Genomic DNA, 16,831 nt, shown 5'->3' with positions numbered 1-16,831 from the left:
GGGCTGCCTGTGCTCCGGGTTAGGGACGCATCGGCGGAGAGCAGCGGGCAGATGTCGGGCATCTGAGCGCGGTGAGTGAGTGAGTAAGAGTCTGCCTGCCACAGAGACAGAAGGGGCAGATGGAGACAACGTCCCGGCACGGGGACATGCCTGCGCCGACTTTTCCAACGGCGCCTTTGCTAAGGCGGGGAGGGTGTGGGATTTGAAGGTGTGCGTTTTGCTGTTTGGCTCTGGCTTCCCTCTCCGAGCCTCTCATTCTGCAGGGAGGTGGCATCCATCCGTTCCCTGGCTGAATAATAAGCTGGAGTTATCTGTTTGGCTGGGTTCGCACGACTCTCTAACTTCGAGGATGTACGGTTCTGCTTTTAGCCAGGCTTTCTTTTTTCTTCTTCTTCTTCTTCTAGTGCGGACACAGCCTTCCCAAATTGGAGGGCAAAGATGAGAGGAATCTGGGGGCTTTCCATCCTCAAGGTCAAAAAAAGGGATTGGGAGCAGGTGCTGTTCCTGTGAACGTCTGAATTGACTTCAAAGATGCAGCCCTGTTTTCTGGTCTATTCCCCACCACCACCACCACCTTCTCTCTCTCTCTCTGGATGGTGTGGCTGGGCAAATACATAAGTACCAGCCAGTGCAGGCAGAAAGTGAGTAGAGAGTATTGCTGGAGTGGGGTAATCCCAAAATAAATAGAAGTGGCAGCAACCTTTTATTGCCTCAACTTCCCAGAGAAAAAGAAGGGATTGGGATTAGTCAGTACTACCTAAGTTTCTTTTTTCCTTCTCCTATCTTCTCCTGTCTTTTCATGTTTGGTAAAGGTTTTGTTCAGAAGGCCATTTTCCCCATATTGGCTGGGTTTCCAAAGGATATCAGTTTTAAAAAATATTGGCTTTGGCAGTTTTGTGTGTCGTGGAAATGCAGTCTTTGTGTACACCATTGGTCCTAAACTCATGGCTGTATCGGTCAAAGAGACTGCAGGTGTGGTGGGTCCCCTTTTCACGGCCAGCGCTCTAGGGTACTTTGCCCAGGTGGAAGGTTGAATGAGATGGTCGGCTCAGTTTACTCTTGTGGAATATTTTGGGACCAATTCATGCTTATATCTGAGGCAAATTCAGTGTTGGTCTTCCAAGTTCCCACTCGGACCCAGCACAATGAAGCGGAGGAAACTATATCTCTGAGATGTTCTACAGTTCTTAGCTTTGGCTAAGCAGGGCTGGATGTGATTAATACTTGGATGGGATACCAGGAAATCCCAGGATTGTAAACTAGGTTGGAAAGGGGGGAGGAGAATCTAGAAGAAGAAAATGGCAAATAGTTGTACTCTTACCAACAAAACTACACTGACATGTTCCCCTTACGGATTTTTTTAGGTGAAGCAGAAAAAAATGAACTTATGAGTTATGGTTTCAATCATTAGAAAAAAGGGGAGGGTTGTAACTATACAGTAAGAAATAAGTCTATTTCTACCTATAATTGCTGCAAAGAAAATTGGAAGATCTATTTTTATTTTCTTTTTGCACATTTGACTTTTTCTTTATTTCTTTTCTTCATTTTCTTTAATTCATAAATATTCTTATTATGAACATTGCACACACACATATCATACACATGTTCAAGAAGTCACCACGACATGAGCTCTCCTGGACAGAGCCATCATTTGTGTTTCATCTGTAAAATAAAAGTGGAAACCTCAAGTATGATTTTCTTTAAAAAAAATGTACTTGATAGTCTGTAATTTTCAAATAAGAATCAATCACTGGAATTCTGATGCAGGTATCATATTTGTTTCCTATCTGTAGCTGTAACCGATTCAGATTCTGCCTCTCAAAGGCCAATATTTGGGTTTGTAGTTCCTACTTGAGTGTCAGTCACTTTATAGGAAAGCTTAATCCTAATTCACATTCCATGCTTCATTAAATGGCTAGTTTGCTCATTTTGTGAAATGTGCATGAATCAAATAAAACTATAGTGGAGTAAACTCTTAGCTTCATTTTATTTGCTCAGCTGTTTGGAGAACACACTTGAAGTGTTTCTTTTTCTTTGCTGTTTATAAAAAAGCAGGTGTTTTTTTTGAAAAAAATAAATTTGGCTGTGTTGCTTTTTGGAGACGTGCATATTCTTTTCTTTTGTCCCAGTCTCCTTTTGTTCCTTGGTACTTTGATCACACACAGAATTGGGCACTCTTGAAGATTTATGTGTAAGCACTGGTGTTGAAAAAAATAATAATGAAGCCCGATTATTCAAAGGTGAGAACAGTATTTGAAACAAAGCTTCTTACAGTCATGGCAGGTAACACTGTATAGCCATGAAAATGTTACCATCTTATATTAAAAGTGAGATAGGAGTTTGCAACAGTGATTAGGTAGAAAGCTGATTTATTTTAAACTGGGATTCAGCCATAAACTTGTGTGATTTATAGTCTGCAAATTACGTATCTGGAGCTTTTAATGTATTGCCAGAACATAGATAAAATATAAAGGATAGACTCTCCCTGCTGGCAAAAGGAGTGCTTTTTTTAAAGAACGAATTTTCATAGGATGAGTGTTTTAGTCAGTTATGAAAAACAGGGTTAAGCAATTGTACTAATTAACATCTGTATTCATTTGGGATTGAGACACATGTGAATGGCTTTTTTTTAAGGGTACTAACTACAATTCAGAATAATATGTTCTATTTACTGTTTATGGAAAGGTCATGGTCAACAGAAGGCATAGCTTATAAGTCAGAGTCACAGAGTCTGGTAGACAAATAGCTTTTAGAGGGCAAATTATGCATAAAATAGAAATGCACCACAGAGATAAAATGCTACTAAACTGGGTGGTAACAATACATTTCCGGTTATTAAGTACTATAGCTGGGATTTCAACACAGATACACCCAAGTGCTTAATACTAAGATTTTGAATATGTTTCTTGAGTTGTCCCTAATGTACATGCAAGTATTTGGTAAAGTCTGTTTCAAAAAGGTAGTAGAACAATAATTGATTGCTTGTTCTTTCATCTCAGCGGTTCCCTTAAGCATTGTCTCAGATGCAACCTAACTATCATGGCCCAGATGGACCTGAATATGACTTTGGGAAATATTTTCATAGTCATGTGTTACTTAAAATCTGACTATGTACTTTTAAATATCCAGGGACGCGGTGGCTCAGTGGGTTAGGACGCTGAGCTTGTTGATCAGAAGGTCGGCAGTTTGGCGGGTTGAATCCCGAGTGCCACGTAACAGAATGAGCGCCTGTTACTCATCCCAGCTTCTGCCAACCTAGCAGTTCGAAAGCACGTAAAAATGCAAGTAGAAAAATAGGGACCACTACGGTGGGAAGGTAACAGTGTTCCGTGCGCCTTTGGCGTCTAGTCATGCCGGCCACATGACCACGGAGACGTCCTCGGACAAGCGCTGGCTCTTCAGCTTTGAAATGGAGATGAGCACCGGCCCCTAGAGTCGGAAACGACTAGCACGCATGTGCGGGGGAACCTTTACCTTTATCTTACTTTTAAATATGAAATTAGCTCTCCACCCAAAATTTCTTTACCTCACTCCAACTTGTGTGTTGGAATGTGGTGCCAGAGGAAAATATCTGAAATTCTTCAAAGGGTCTATATAGTCTGATCTTAGTAAGTATGTATTTATAAAGCTATTACATTAAGATGGATTTTGGAATGATTAAAAAAAAGCTCACAAAATTGTCTTGCCACAATAGCTTGCTATTTTGTACAGGTAATCCTCGGTTTATGACCACAACTGGAACTAGAATTTCTGTTACTAAGCAAGGAGATTGTTAAATGAACCATGCCCAATTTTGGGACTCTTTGCACTGTTGTTCAAGCGAAGCACTCTAGTTGTTAAGTGAACCATACACTCATTAAGTGAATCTGGATTCCCACATGGGAAGGTCGCAAATGCCTGGGAAGGTGATGCCTGGGAAGGTCGCAAATGGGAATCACATCATCAGAGAATGCTATAACCACCGTAAATACATGCCAGTTGCCAAGCCCCAGAGTTTTGATCACGTGATCACGGGGATGCTGCAGTGGTCATAAGTGCAAGGACCAGTTGTAAGTCAGTTTTTTTTCAGTAGTGTGGCTAAATGAAAGGTTGTAAGCCGAGGATTAGGGACGCGGTGGCTCAGTGGGTTAGGACACTGAGCTTGTCGATCAGAAGGTCGGCAGTTTGGTGGATCAAATCCCGAGTGCCGCGTAGCAGAGTGAGTGCCTGTTACTCGTCCCAGCTTCTGCCCACCTAGCAGTTCGAAAGCACGTAAAAATGCAAGTAGAAAAATAGGGACCACTACGGTGGGAAGGTAACAGTGTTCCGTGCGCCTTTGGCGTCTAGTCATGCCGGCCACATGACCACGGAGACGTCCTCGGACAAGCGCTGGCTCTTCAGCTTTGAAATGGAGATGAGCACCGGCCCCTAGAGTCGGAAACGACTAGCACGCATGTGCGGGGGAACCTTTACCTTTATCTTACTTTTAAATATGAAATTAGCTCTCCACCCAAAATTTCTTTACCTCACTCCAACTTGTGTGTTGGAATGTGGTGCCAGAGGAAAATATCTGAAATTCTTCAAAGGGTCTATATAGTCTGATCTTAGTAAGTATGTATTTATAAAGCTATTACATTAAGATGGATTTTGGAATGATTAAAAAAAAGCTCACAAAATTGTCTTGCCACAATAGCTTGCTATTTTGTACAGGTAATCCTCGGTTTATGACCACAACTGGAACTAGAATTTCTGTTACTAAGCAAGGAGATTGTTAAATGAACCATGCCCAATTTTGGGACTCTTTGCACTGTTGTTCAAGCGAAGCACTCTAGTTGTTAAGTGAACCATACACTCATTAAGTGAATCTGGATTCCCACATGGGAAGGTCGCAAATGCCTGGGAAGGTGATGCCTGGGAAGGTCGCAAATGGGAATCACATCATCAGAGAATGCTATAACCACCGTAAATACATGCCAGTTGCCAAGCCCCAGAGTTTTGATCACGTGATCACGGGGATGCTGCAGTGGTCATAAGTGCAAGGACCAGTTGTAAGTCAGTTTTTTTTCAGTAGTGTGGCTAAATGAAAGGTTGTAAGCCGAGGATTAGGGACGCGGTGGCTCAGTGGGTTAGGACACTGAGCTTGTCGATCAGAAGGTCGGCAGTTTGGTGGATCAAATCCCGAGTGCCGCGTAGCAGAGTGAGTGCCTGTTACTCGTCCCAGCTTCTGCCCACCTAGCAGTTCGAAAGCACGTAAAAATGCAAGTAGAAAAATAGGGATCACTACGGTGGGAAGGTAACTGTGTTCCGTGCTAGTCATGCCGGCCACATGACCACGGAGACGTCCTTGGACAAGCGCTGGCTCTTCGGCTTTGAAACGGAGATGAGCACCGGCCCCTAGAGTCGGAAACGACTAGCACGCATGTGCGGGGGAACCTTTACCTTTACCTTTAAGCTGAGGATTACCTGTAGCCTATAGCCTACATGGGATTAAAGTGCTTGGTGAGTGAACTACTGTATTGAGGAAGAGAGAGTAAATAAGAATCAGAAGGGTACATGCACTCCCCTTAAGTTCTCAGAGTTGAGAGATACAGGTGTTACATTATGTCACATCTTCATTTATGTGATTTCCATCTCTCTCCTTGGAGAAGGGGGAACATTTTCAGTTTATATACAGCAGACATGTCAAACACAAGGCCCGGGGGCCGGATCCGGCCCGCGAAGTGGTTTCATGTGGCCCACGAAGCCATCCTGGAAACAGTGAGGGAACGGCCCCCACTGCCTTGGCCCTGGCCCAGAGACCCTCCTTCTGCCAGAGACCCTCAGATCTGTCCCACTCCTGCCCAGACCCCCATAGGCACCCTTGATGCGAACGATGTAGAGCTGGCCATGCCCACCCAGTAGGCCATACGCACTCTAGCCACGCCCACCCAGTAGGCCACACCTACCCTGGCCATACATACCCGGCCCCTTGAGGGCAACCTCAATGCTGATGCGGCCCTCAATGAAATTGAGTTTGACACCCCTGATATACAGGGTAGTAGATCCTTGTGTGTTCTTTCTGCTGACTAACCAATTCACTTTATTTTTCAGTGTAACTCGGGATATGTAGTTTGACTCGGATATGCATCAGAGGATCCAGGATAGAGCAAATGCTGTTCCCACAAGCATCATTTAAATCACCCTATTCAGAAGGAGGTGATAGATTAAGTGACTAACATAAGTTTTATTGCATTTAAAATAGGCATTTTACAGATTAAACATTTACATTAAAAAAAGGATTATGTAAAGACGCCCCTCTAATTCTAATTATGTTGCATAGCAACATGTTATTTTTCAATGCTAGAAGATAAGACTTCTAAAATATGGATTTAGTTTTACTGTCAGCTCCAGTCAGATAATCATCTGGTTGTATTAATATGCATTTATATGCATATAAAAATAGTGTCCTGTAAGTAAATTATCTGTCAAAAAGGACTTATGTATGCTATAGTATAGCTGAATGATTGGACAGTTATTTTGCATCAGATTTTTTTTGGGGGAAAAAATCACTCTCCGTTGAACTAGGATACTGTATACAAGTAAATAAATAATGTTTTATCTTTCTATTCTATGCCAGATATTATATTCCCAAGTGCCTTGGGAGATGAAATGAACAATATTCTGATTGTGCTATCCCTCTCTTTTTTTTGTATTCAATACAAAGCATGAAATGAGAAAAATATACTGTTTATGGTTTGTTGGCTATTGATAGCAACTTGGGCATTTTTAACTTTGCTTTCTTTGAGTTTTGGAAGAACACCGGAAACTGTAACAAAAATATACCTTGTAGTAGGATGCAAATCCTAGATTTGCCTAGTTTGGACTCTTATTTTCAGCCCACTGTAATCAAGACATTTTAAGAACCTTGAGGGTGTCTCTTTATAGCTCTTTAAAATCAAAAATTGCTTGGATCTTCTCCTGCTCAAGAACATAAACAGTGCATGTTGACAATGTTAATTCAGCTTTGAATACTGTCCCATATATATATATATATATATATATATATATATATATATATATATATATATATATATATATATATATATATATAAAATCAGATTCCTGCAATGTAGATTTAGTAAAATACAATTAGTTTCCTGATTTAATTTCTTTAAAGTGAGTCAAGAATTGTACCCAGTAAAACACATGTCTTTTGTGCACAGGAAATCCCAAATTCATGAAGTTTCCAATCAATATATTGGAAACAGGCCCACAGTTGGAAAATATGTATATCTGCCAGCTAGTCTTTAAGGTTTGAGACTCAGTATATGGACCAATATTTTCCAACATACGAAGAGAAGTGTGACTTTTTTTTAAATCTTTTATTCACCATACAAAAAAGCCAAAAGAAACAAAATCTGAATGGTACTATATGAATGGGCGAGGTATGTTGGTGTGAATATGAGCCCAATTTTTTACATATACAGGTAGTCCTTGTTTTGCGACTTCTGATTTGACAAACGTTTATTGTTACAGTGGTGATTAAAAAAATACAGTCTTCACATTTATGACCTTTGCAGGCCTGAAAAACAAAGGAAAGCTTACTTAAGATCATAAGCACAGTCATGATTTCACATAGTGACTGCTTCACTTAATGACTTAGTTGCTGTTCCAGAATGTAGTCGCTAAACAAGGATAAGTATATGTTCTTTCCAACAGATAATGAGAGTTGTCTGAATATTATAGAAAGATAGTATTTTACTTTAGGACCCATGCAAGTAATCTCAGTTGCTATGTACATGTTAGTTACTTATTTCTTTGAGAGGATCCAAATATCAAATGTTATTTCTGAAGCTGTAGTATCTTTTTGGAGATCCTGTCACTTATCCTTCCTTGAGGGCAGGAAAAAAAACCCTGTGTTTTACTATAACAATTAGAAAAATTAAAAATGAAGCATACCAAGAAATAATTGAATTTATCATATTTTTATATGCACTAGGATTTGATAGCAATGAATGGAAACAGAATATTACTCCATGGTTAGCAGCATTTGTAGGAAAATAAAGTATCATGCAAAAGGCTTTGGGATATCCTAAGAGATTTTTTCCACATTATAGGCTGAATTGCCAAATCTTCCTTTAGAGCCCTACTCTGGGAATTTCTAAATGAAAGCTTAGCCATGACCCTTTTAGTTTAGACTCCATGTATAGACTCCCTAAACCATAATTTCAGAAGATCTCAAATTACGAAAGACTCTATAACCTAAATTTGTGGTAACTAGAGATATACTGGGTGTCTGCCTTTTACAAGTTTCAGAACGTTTGAAGTAATAACTTTAACTGGAAGAATATACTGTAGTATAAAGTGGCCTATAATATCATACAGGATTGCACAATACATTTTTTTTAAATGTGGCTTCTTTCTATATTTGTTTTTCATGGTTAGGTCATCACTGAAAGAAAGTGTTGCCAACTGTTGATTGTTTTGTTGTGGATCTTTTTGACTAAGATTCTTTTTGCAGCTTGGTTAACAGTCATTTGCAGCTGGAATTCCAATACATTTGAATATCTGGTTTAAATATATACTGCTCAAAAAATAAAAGGAACACAAGATAAGACATCCTACTATTATATACAGTACATTGTGTTGTTTAAGTGTTTCCTTTATTTTTTGAGCAGTATATTTTCCTTAGACTAAATATAGAATAAAAAAATATTTAGTATCTCTAGCAATGTTGTGTAAATTGCATTGGGATGCATGTCAGTCAAGAACCCATTGGATATTGACAATTACTTGTTCTTTGACTATATTTTTGAATAAATTGATGATGCTTCTAGAATTCTTCTATTCATTTATTAAACATTTTAAATATCTGTCTTTAAAAAATATATAGCATTCCTGTCAATTCTGTTCAAATCTTTCTTTCTTTTAAATAGAGGTTTTAATATGCCCCTACCTAATTCAAGTCTTCTAATAACTATTTCTAGATTAACTGCACTTTATACAGTCATGGCCGAAATTGTTGGCGCCCCAGAAATTTTTCCAGAAAATCAAGTATTTCTCACAGAAAAGTATTGCAGGAACACATGTTTTGCTATACACAGGTTTATTCCCTTTGTGTGTATTGGAACACAACAAAAAAGGAAGGAAAAAAAGCAAATTGGACATAATGTCAAACAAAACTCCAAAAATGGGCTGGACAAAATTATTGGCACCCTTTCAAAATTGTGGATAAATAAGATTGTTTCAAGCATGTGATGCTCCTTTAAACTCACCTGGGGCGAGTAAAAGGTGTGGGCAATATAAAAATCACATCTGAAAGCAGATAAAAAGGAGAGAAGTTCACTTAGTCTTTGTATTGTGTGTCTGTGTGTGCCACACGAAGCATGGACAACAGAAAGAGAAGAGAACTGTCTGAGGATTTTGAGAACCAAAATTGTGGAAAAATATCAACAATCTCAAGGACAGGAAGGCCTGGAGGAACGTTGTCCATAGGGTCGCGATGGGTCGGACACGACTTCGCAACTAACAACAACAACATCAACAATCTCAAGGTTACAAGTCCATCTCCAGAGATCTAGATTTGCCTTTGTCCACAGTGCGCAACATTATCAAGAAGTTTGCAACCCATGGCACTGTAGCTAATCTCCCTGGTCGTGGATGGAAGAGAAAAATTGATGAAAGGTTGCAACGCAGGATAGTCCGGATGGTGGATAAGCAGCCCCAAACAAGTTCCAAAGGAATGCAAGCTGTCCTGCAGGCTCAGGGAGCATCAGTGTCAGCGTAAACTATCCGTTGACATTTAAATGAAATGAAACGCTATGGCAGGAGACCCAGGAGGACCCCACTGCTGACACAGTTTAACTGGGGTTTTATTTGTTCAGGGACGTATATAATTTTTTAAGCTGTTTTTAACTTTTGTATTTTTTGTTTTAACCACCCTGTAAACCGCCCTGAGTCCTTCGGGAAAGGGCGGTATATAAATATAATAAAATAAATAAAATAAATAAAAAAGCAAGATTACAGTTTGCCAAAATGTACTTGAGTAAGCCAAAATCCTTCTGGGAAAACGTCTTGTGGACAGATGAGACCAAGATAGAGCTTTTTGGTAAAACACATCATTCTACTGTTTACCGAAAACGAAATGAGGCATACAAAGAAAAGAACACAGTACCTACAGTGAAATATGGTGGAGGTTCAATGATGTTTTGGGGTTGTTTTGCTGCCTCTGGCACTGGGTGCCTTGAATGTGTGCAAGGCATCATGAAATCTGAGGATTACCAAAGGATTTTGGGTCACACTGTAGAGCCCAGTTTCAGAAAGCTGGGTGTGTTTCCGAGATCTTGGGTCTTCCAGCAGGACAATGACCCCAAACATACGTCAAAAAGCACCCAGAAATGGATGGCAGGAAAGCGCTGGAGAGTGCTGAAGTGGCCAGCAATGAGTCCAGATCTGAATCCCATTGAACACCTGTGGAGAGATCTTAAAATTGCTGTTGGGAAAAGGCGCCCTTCCAATAAGAGAGACCTGGAGCAGTTTGCAAAGGAAGAGTGGTCCAAAATTCTGGGTGAGAGGTGTAAGAAGCTTATTGATGGTTATAGGAAGCGACTGATTTCAGTTATTTTTTCCAAAGGGTGTGCAACCAAATATTAAGTTAAGGGTGCCAATAATTTTGTCCAGCCCATTTTTGGAGTTTTGTTTGACATTATGTCCAATTTGCTTTTTTCCTCCTTTTTTGTTGTGTTCCAATACACACAAAGGGAATAAACCTGTGTATAGCAAAACATGTGTTCCTGCAATACTTTTCTGTGATTTTCTTGATTTTCTGGAAAAATTTCTGGGGTGCCAACAATTTCGGCCATATATCCCTGTAATATGTTCCATAATTATCTTAAAAGAGGCAGTTCTGTACAGTACATACTTATCTTGAAGTAAGTCCAAGTAAACTCAATTGTATTATATAATGTTTTGTTTTGGTGGTTGACTTATACCAACAAAAGACTTTTTTTAAAAAAATGTGATGACGCTGGATTTAATATTTGATTGCATAAATGCAGTGTTCACAATGCCAGAGTTTTATGTTTCTGGCAACTCTGATTTGCCAGAATGCTGGTTGCTCCATTCTGTATCATTTGTGGCTTTGAAATATTGTAGTCTTTGAAGACAGCGTGATAGAGAGCATATTACAGTAGTGTAGTCATGGGTAACTGTCATCACAACCAGCCTTCAGGGAGGACCACAATAGGTGCAGAAGCAGAAACTAGAAAAAGGCCCTGCCTAGTTACAGTTTCAACCTGCTTATTTAGAACAAGTCCCAAATTTCTCCTAGAGTGCACTGTTGAAGGTTTACCACCGTCTCAACAATCTTTCTTCGAAAGAAAACATTTAAGCCTGAGCAACAGCTGTTTGAGTTGGCTGGATCCCATGTAAGCTTCTTAAGGCCTCTGGTAGAACCTTATTTCTCTGAAAGGTGACTGTCACCTCCCTTATCCAGCCATTCACCTCTCCCTGGCCTCTTGTAGAAGCCATGTTGAATATGGATTTAGCCCACAGCTAAATCTAGTTTTTATGTATTGTCCTGTTCACCGCCCTGAGTCCCTCGGGAGAAGGGCGGTATACAAATTAAATAAATAAATAAATAAATAAATAAATAAATAAATAAATAAATAAATAAATAAATGACCAAGCTCATTCTACAGATCACCCTGTGCAATTCCTCAGAATCAGAAACCCCAACGTATCGTAGGTAATCTCAGAAGACCGGTTACCTCCTTAGATATTGTACAGTATCTAGACATGAATGAATTAAGAAGTGTTATCAGCCAAACATGTCAGGTGTACATCTGGCCAAACATCTTGTAGCCATCCTCAGGTAAATCTTGTGCCTCCCCACTGAAAATGATTGGGTAAAATAAATATAGCCACATGGGTATGCTTTACTGGTACAATAAGGTCAAAGGACCCCTTTCCCATTCTTATACCCACAACCTAGCCTTGGCACAAGCAGTTTTATTCTTGTCTTCTGCTGGAACTCCAGGCATCTCGGAGAGAGACTCATTGGGAGTAATCTGGAAAAGTTGGTCAACGTACTTGGATGAACTGCCTGCCAAATTACTGGAGAACTCAGGATATGAAGACCAGAGAATACTGTAGGACTGCGTGCACAGGTCAGCCCTGATATTCTTTGGGACAAGCCTCTGTTTACCACGACTGTGTGAATTTCTAAACTTTCCTAGAACCTTCTCCTAGGGCAGAGGTAGGTAACTTGGCTCTTTTATCACTCGTGGACTTCAACTCCCAGAATTCTCAGGAATTCTGGGAGTTGAAGTCCACGGGCCATAAAAGAGCAAAGGTTGCCTACCCCTGTCCTAGGGCATAAGAGGTCCACCAGCATCCTAGGAGATTCCAACATCAGTCCTTTCAAGAGATGCTGAAAACATCCTGCCATAAAGAAAGATTGGCAGTACACAAGTAATATTGCTGCCCTGTCATTATAGCCTGATACAAGGCTAGTCTGTCAAATCAGCAGTATGGTCACACCAAGCTTTCTTGAGAGATAATTGCCATCTCCCTCCTTTGCCTCTCCCTTCTCATCCTCTTAGGATGAAGTGAAATAATTGAAGGATTCATATAAGGCATAATGTGCTTTGTTTTACTGATGACTTACTCTGATATCTGAATTATGGTTGAAAACTATAGTTTTTGCCTTAATACAGGTTGTGAACTTAGCTAATTGTGACTCATTCAAAAGTAATTGTTTATAAAATGTTGCATGATGTGCAAATCCAGGCACAATTCATTTATGAATCAGAAGTGCTGAAATCCTAAATGCCAAATGTTTTATAACTGCTAATTCATTCCTTTCATTTATTGTTTTACATATGAACTAAATTATTTCCAATGCCTTCCATGTATTAATGGATAAATTTACATGCTCGTAAACATTAAGAAATATTACAATAAAATATAGATGATCAGAAATGTTTTGTCTTCAATACTAATCAGAAATACATTCCTCTTGCCAACTCTATTACATGAAAGCTTTTGCTTTCCTTTTGCTCTTTTTTATTTTTTATTGAAAAGTTTTATAAAAGTTACAATATTATCCCATCCCCAACCCACCCCTAAACCCCCCTCCCCCTCCCCCACTTCCCAAAGCTGATTACAGGGTTACAAATATATAATAATCATAATCTAATTAATATTAACCAACTATATAAATAACCAAATACATAATGCACTTTAACCCGCCTATAACATAATTGCTTTCCTTTTGCTCTTGAACTATTCTTAAGTAAGCTTGTATGTTACTCTGCCAAAATACTAGGCCATTAGTTTTGTAAACCCGCACTTGGTGATGGAAATCTGGTAGCAAGCCTTTTCTCTGCAAATCAAGTTGCACTGCATAATGTTACACAATGTGCAAAGTTAATGATTCATAAAGCAAGTATTAATTTAACAAGTATATAAAGGTAAAGGTTCCCCCGCACTTGCGTGCTAGTCGTTTCCGACTCTAGGGGCCGGTGCTCATCTCCGTTTCAAAGCCGAAGAGCCAGTGCTTGTCGGAGGATGTCTCCGTGGTCATGTGGCCAGCATGACTAGACGCCAAAGGCGCACGGAACGCTGTTACCTTCCCACCGTAGTGATCCCTATTTTTCTACTTGCATTTTTATGTGCTTTCTAACTCATAGGTTGGCAGAAGCTGGGATGAGTAACAGGCGCTCACTCTGTTACGCGGCACTCAGGATTCGACCCGCCAAACTGCCGACCTTCTGATCGACAAGCTCAGCGTCCTAACCCACTGAGCCACCACGTCCCTTAACAAGTATATAATCAAAGCCTAATCACAGCATTTGTTTTTACACTTCACATTTACACAGTTGTTTCTCAGTACTCTTCTCTCCTATAACCTCAAGTGGCTGCTTTGTTTAGAGTTAACCTTTTGATGGTAGGTGCACTTATATCATGCTAGTTTTTCTCAATGAGGCCATTTTGGGCCAGTCACACACACACAGCACAATCCATCCCACAGTATTGTTCTTGTGGGGAAAATAAGGGGAGGGAATTTTATTGAATACGTTCACCGCCTTGAGTTATTTGTAAAAATAATAAAGGTGGGATGCAAACAAACAAACATAAATAGCTTCCATAGGTATTAAATGCCAAGAATTCCCTTCCATGCTTCTAAATAGGGACACTTGTCAAGTTGGAAAAGCTAATCCATGCTATTTTGAAAGCTTATTGAAAATGCATATTCGTTAATCTTCAAAGTTGCTTCTCTGCAGCCCACTTCATGATTTCAAAACTTGGGCATGTTCCCTAATGCTTTCGTCTGAAAAAGTACATTGAGTAACCATCCACAATGAACTTTTTCAGAAGGGCAATAACCATTTTTATCCCTATTAATCTAAATAGTCTGGCACCAAATATACTGCAACTGCAATTGTCACTCATAAAGCTGGTTTCATTGATGGTCTTTCAACAAGTCGCTTCCTGGATTTTCATGGCCACTGCTAGTCTACGCAGTGTTTAGAAGTGCCTTACCTTTCTCTAAATCAGGGATTGGATTGGCTGGGGAATTCTGGGAGCTGAAGCTCACAAGTCTTAAAATTGCCAAGGCTGGACACTCCTGCTCTAAATTTTAGTTGTTTAGTGGCTTGCCAAATAGACAGGATGATCTTTCCTTGTGTCGTTGTACATCTTGGAGGGTACCTGAAACAGGGAGGGACTTATTTGTCCCAAGCCATGAGTCAAGTGCAGTGATTTTTAACCAGTTTACAACTTTGTGCAGTGGATGCGTCAGAACTTTTGAACATCTGGACTTGAGGATTTAAAGGAGAAGGGGGGAAAACCCACACTCTTCAGCAGAAATTCTATTATGCCTTTTGTTGGGCCATTGTTTGAGGAAGGCAAGTATACTGTGTCTATATGGAACAAGCAGCCTGTTCTTATTCTTTGGGGATAACAATGTTTTTGTCATGGGAAGAATCTCCTTAATGATTACTTTCAGAATTATATGGAGGACTGAAAATAAAATAGTATTATAATAATAGGCTAATATATATATATATATATAGGCTAATATATATATATCTTTGGTCATTCGGGTTTTTTCCCACGTAGAATTGAAGGTGTAAGAGCAACGTTTCGACGAAATCTCATCCGTCATCCTCAGGCTGGTGGCTTCAGCTTCGTTCTTCTGGGAGAAGTGTGTGGTAGTGGCTGTTTGTTCCTCTTTTTTAAACTGCCAGAGGGGGTGTGTTCTGTGGGTGGAGGTGTGCTGTGATTGGGTGGGGGGGTTAGCTGTGTTCTGATTGGGTGGGGGTGTGTTTTGAATGGGGGCTGTGTTCTGATTGGGTGGGTTTTGAGTGGATGGGCTGGTCTCAGCTGCCAGCCTTAGACCTGAACTGGTGAGTTGTGCTGCTTTTGTTCGGCTCCGTGTTTGTGGTGGTGCCATGTTTTTATAGTGGATGTCAGTTTGCTTATTGTGTGGTTTGGAGGGGTTTAAAGTGGCTGATGTTGCAGCTGTAGTTAGGTTTCTGTTTTGTGGTTGTGTGTCGTTATCGTGGGTTCGGATTTGCTTTTTGAATGGTTGTGTGGTGGTGATGTCATGTGATGTTATCATGAGTTTGGGTCTGGTATCATTCTTGGTGGTTGGGACTCGTCTGTCAATCAAGGCGGGTTTCCAAATGGCTGGTAGGTGAGAGGTATTATCTCGTTTGTTCATGCTGTGGGGGCGTTTTTCTATATCTATATAGCTATATCTATATCTATCTATATCTATATCTATATCTATCTATATCTATATATCTATATCTATATCTATCTATCTATCTATCTATCTATCTATCTATCTATCTAATCTATCTATCTATCTATCTATCTATCTATGTATTTATATGGTTCCTTCAAGTCAGTCTTGATTTGTTTTAGATTTTTTAGATTTTTTAATCCTGCCTTTATTATCATTATTATAAATAAGTGAAGGTGGCGAATACATCTTCCAATTTATCCCACAACAACAAACTTGTGACGTGAATTAAGTTGAGAGAGAGTGACTGGCCCAAAGTCACCCAGCTGGCTTTGTGCCTAAGTCAGGACTAGAACTCAAACCATCTCCCAGTTTCTAGCCTGGTGCCTTAACTACTAGACCAAACTGGCTGTCTGTTTACACATCACTTACTCTTCCTCAGAAATCACAGGACTTACCCATAGATGCTGCTCAGTAACTAATTTATCACCCTAACCTAACCTCCTAACTCTCTTGAAGCATAGAGAAAGAAAAAAAAAACAGTTGTCAAACTGATAACAAACTGAAGATTGTGTGAGTTGTTTCAAGATGCAAACTCATAGATGAATGGTGATGCTGGTTCAAATACAGCAGCATCCTATCACCCATGGTTTCTTATACCCAAACATGAAGTGGTACTGGGCAAGGATGAGCAGAGTGTTGGTCTACCTGGGTAATGGGAAGAGGGCTGACATTTTCAATGCTAATCAATGTCAGAGAGCTATGTGAATTCCATAATCAAATAATTCCATAATCAAATATTCACTATTTTATCAGATGGCTACATTGGTAAGTAGAATATAATGAGCTGAAATCCCTCTCCTTGTTGACCTAAAATTGGGTGTTCATTGCCAAAAGGGAAGTTAATTCATATAGAATAAATTGCAGAGATTGCATTTTCATAATTCTTGGTCCTTAGTCCTCTCCACATTTGGAACATTTTTGCTTTTCTTTTGGTAGGTCTTTGAAACAGAGGTTGCTTGATCTGGGGTGGAGTGTTTTGTTCCTTAAGGATTCCATATTCTACTGTTTATGTAATTGGCTGCAAAGATATGTCTAGCTTTATTTTTCAGAGTCTAAGAT

The 16,831-nt window shown here is 39.8% G+C and overlaps 1 protein-coding gene across 2 annotated transcripts in view; it reads left to right on the top strand.

The window, feature by feature from the left end:
- The window catches only part of LPAR3 (lysophosphatidic acid receptor 3), a 37,430-nt gene continuing 20,599 nt past the window's right edge, over nt 1-16,831 (top strand). For both annotated transcript variants that reach the window (XM_083357985.1, XM_083357984.1), the window contains exon 1: nt 1-71. The gene's annotated coding sequence lies outside the window, so the exon portion shown is untranslated. The remainder of the gene's footprint in view (nt 72-16,831) is intronic.

Source organism: Vipera ursinii (assembly GCF_947247035.1).
Source record: "Vipera ursinii genome assembly, chromosome: 3".
Lineage (NCBI taxonomy): Eukaryota > Metazoa > Chordata > Lepidosauria > Squamata > Viperidae > Vipera > Vipera ursinii.
The sequence above is the reverse complement of the archived record's forward strand: the minus strand, read 5'-3'. Positions and strand labels throughout refer to the sequence as shown.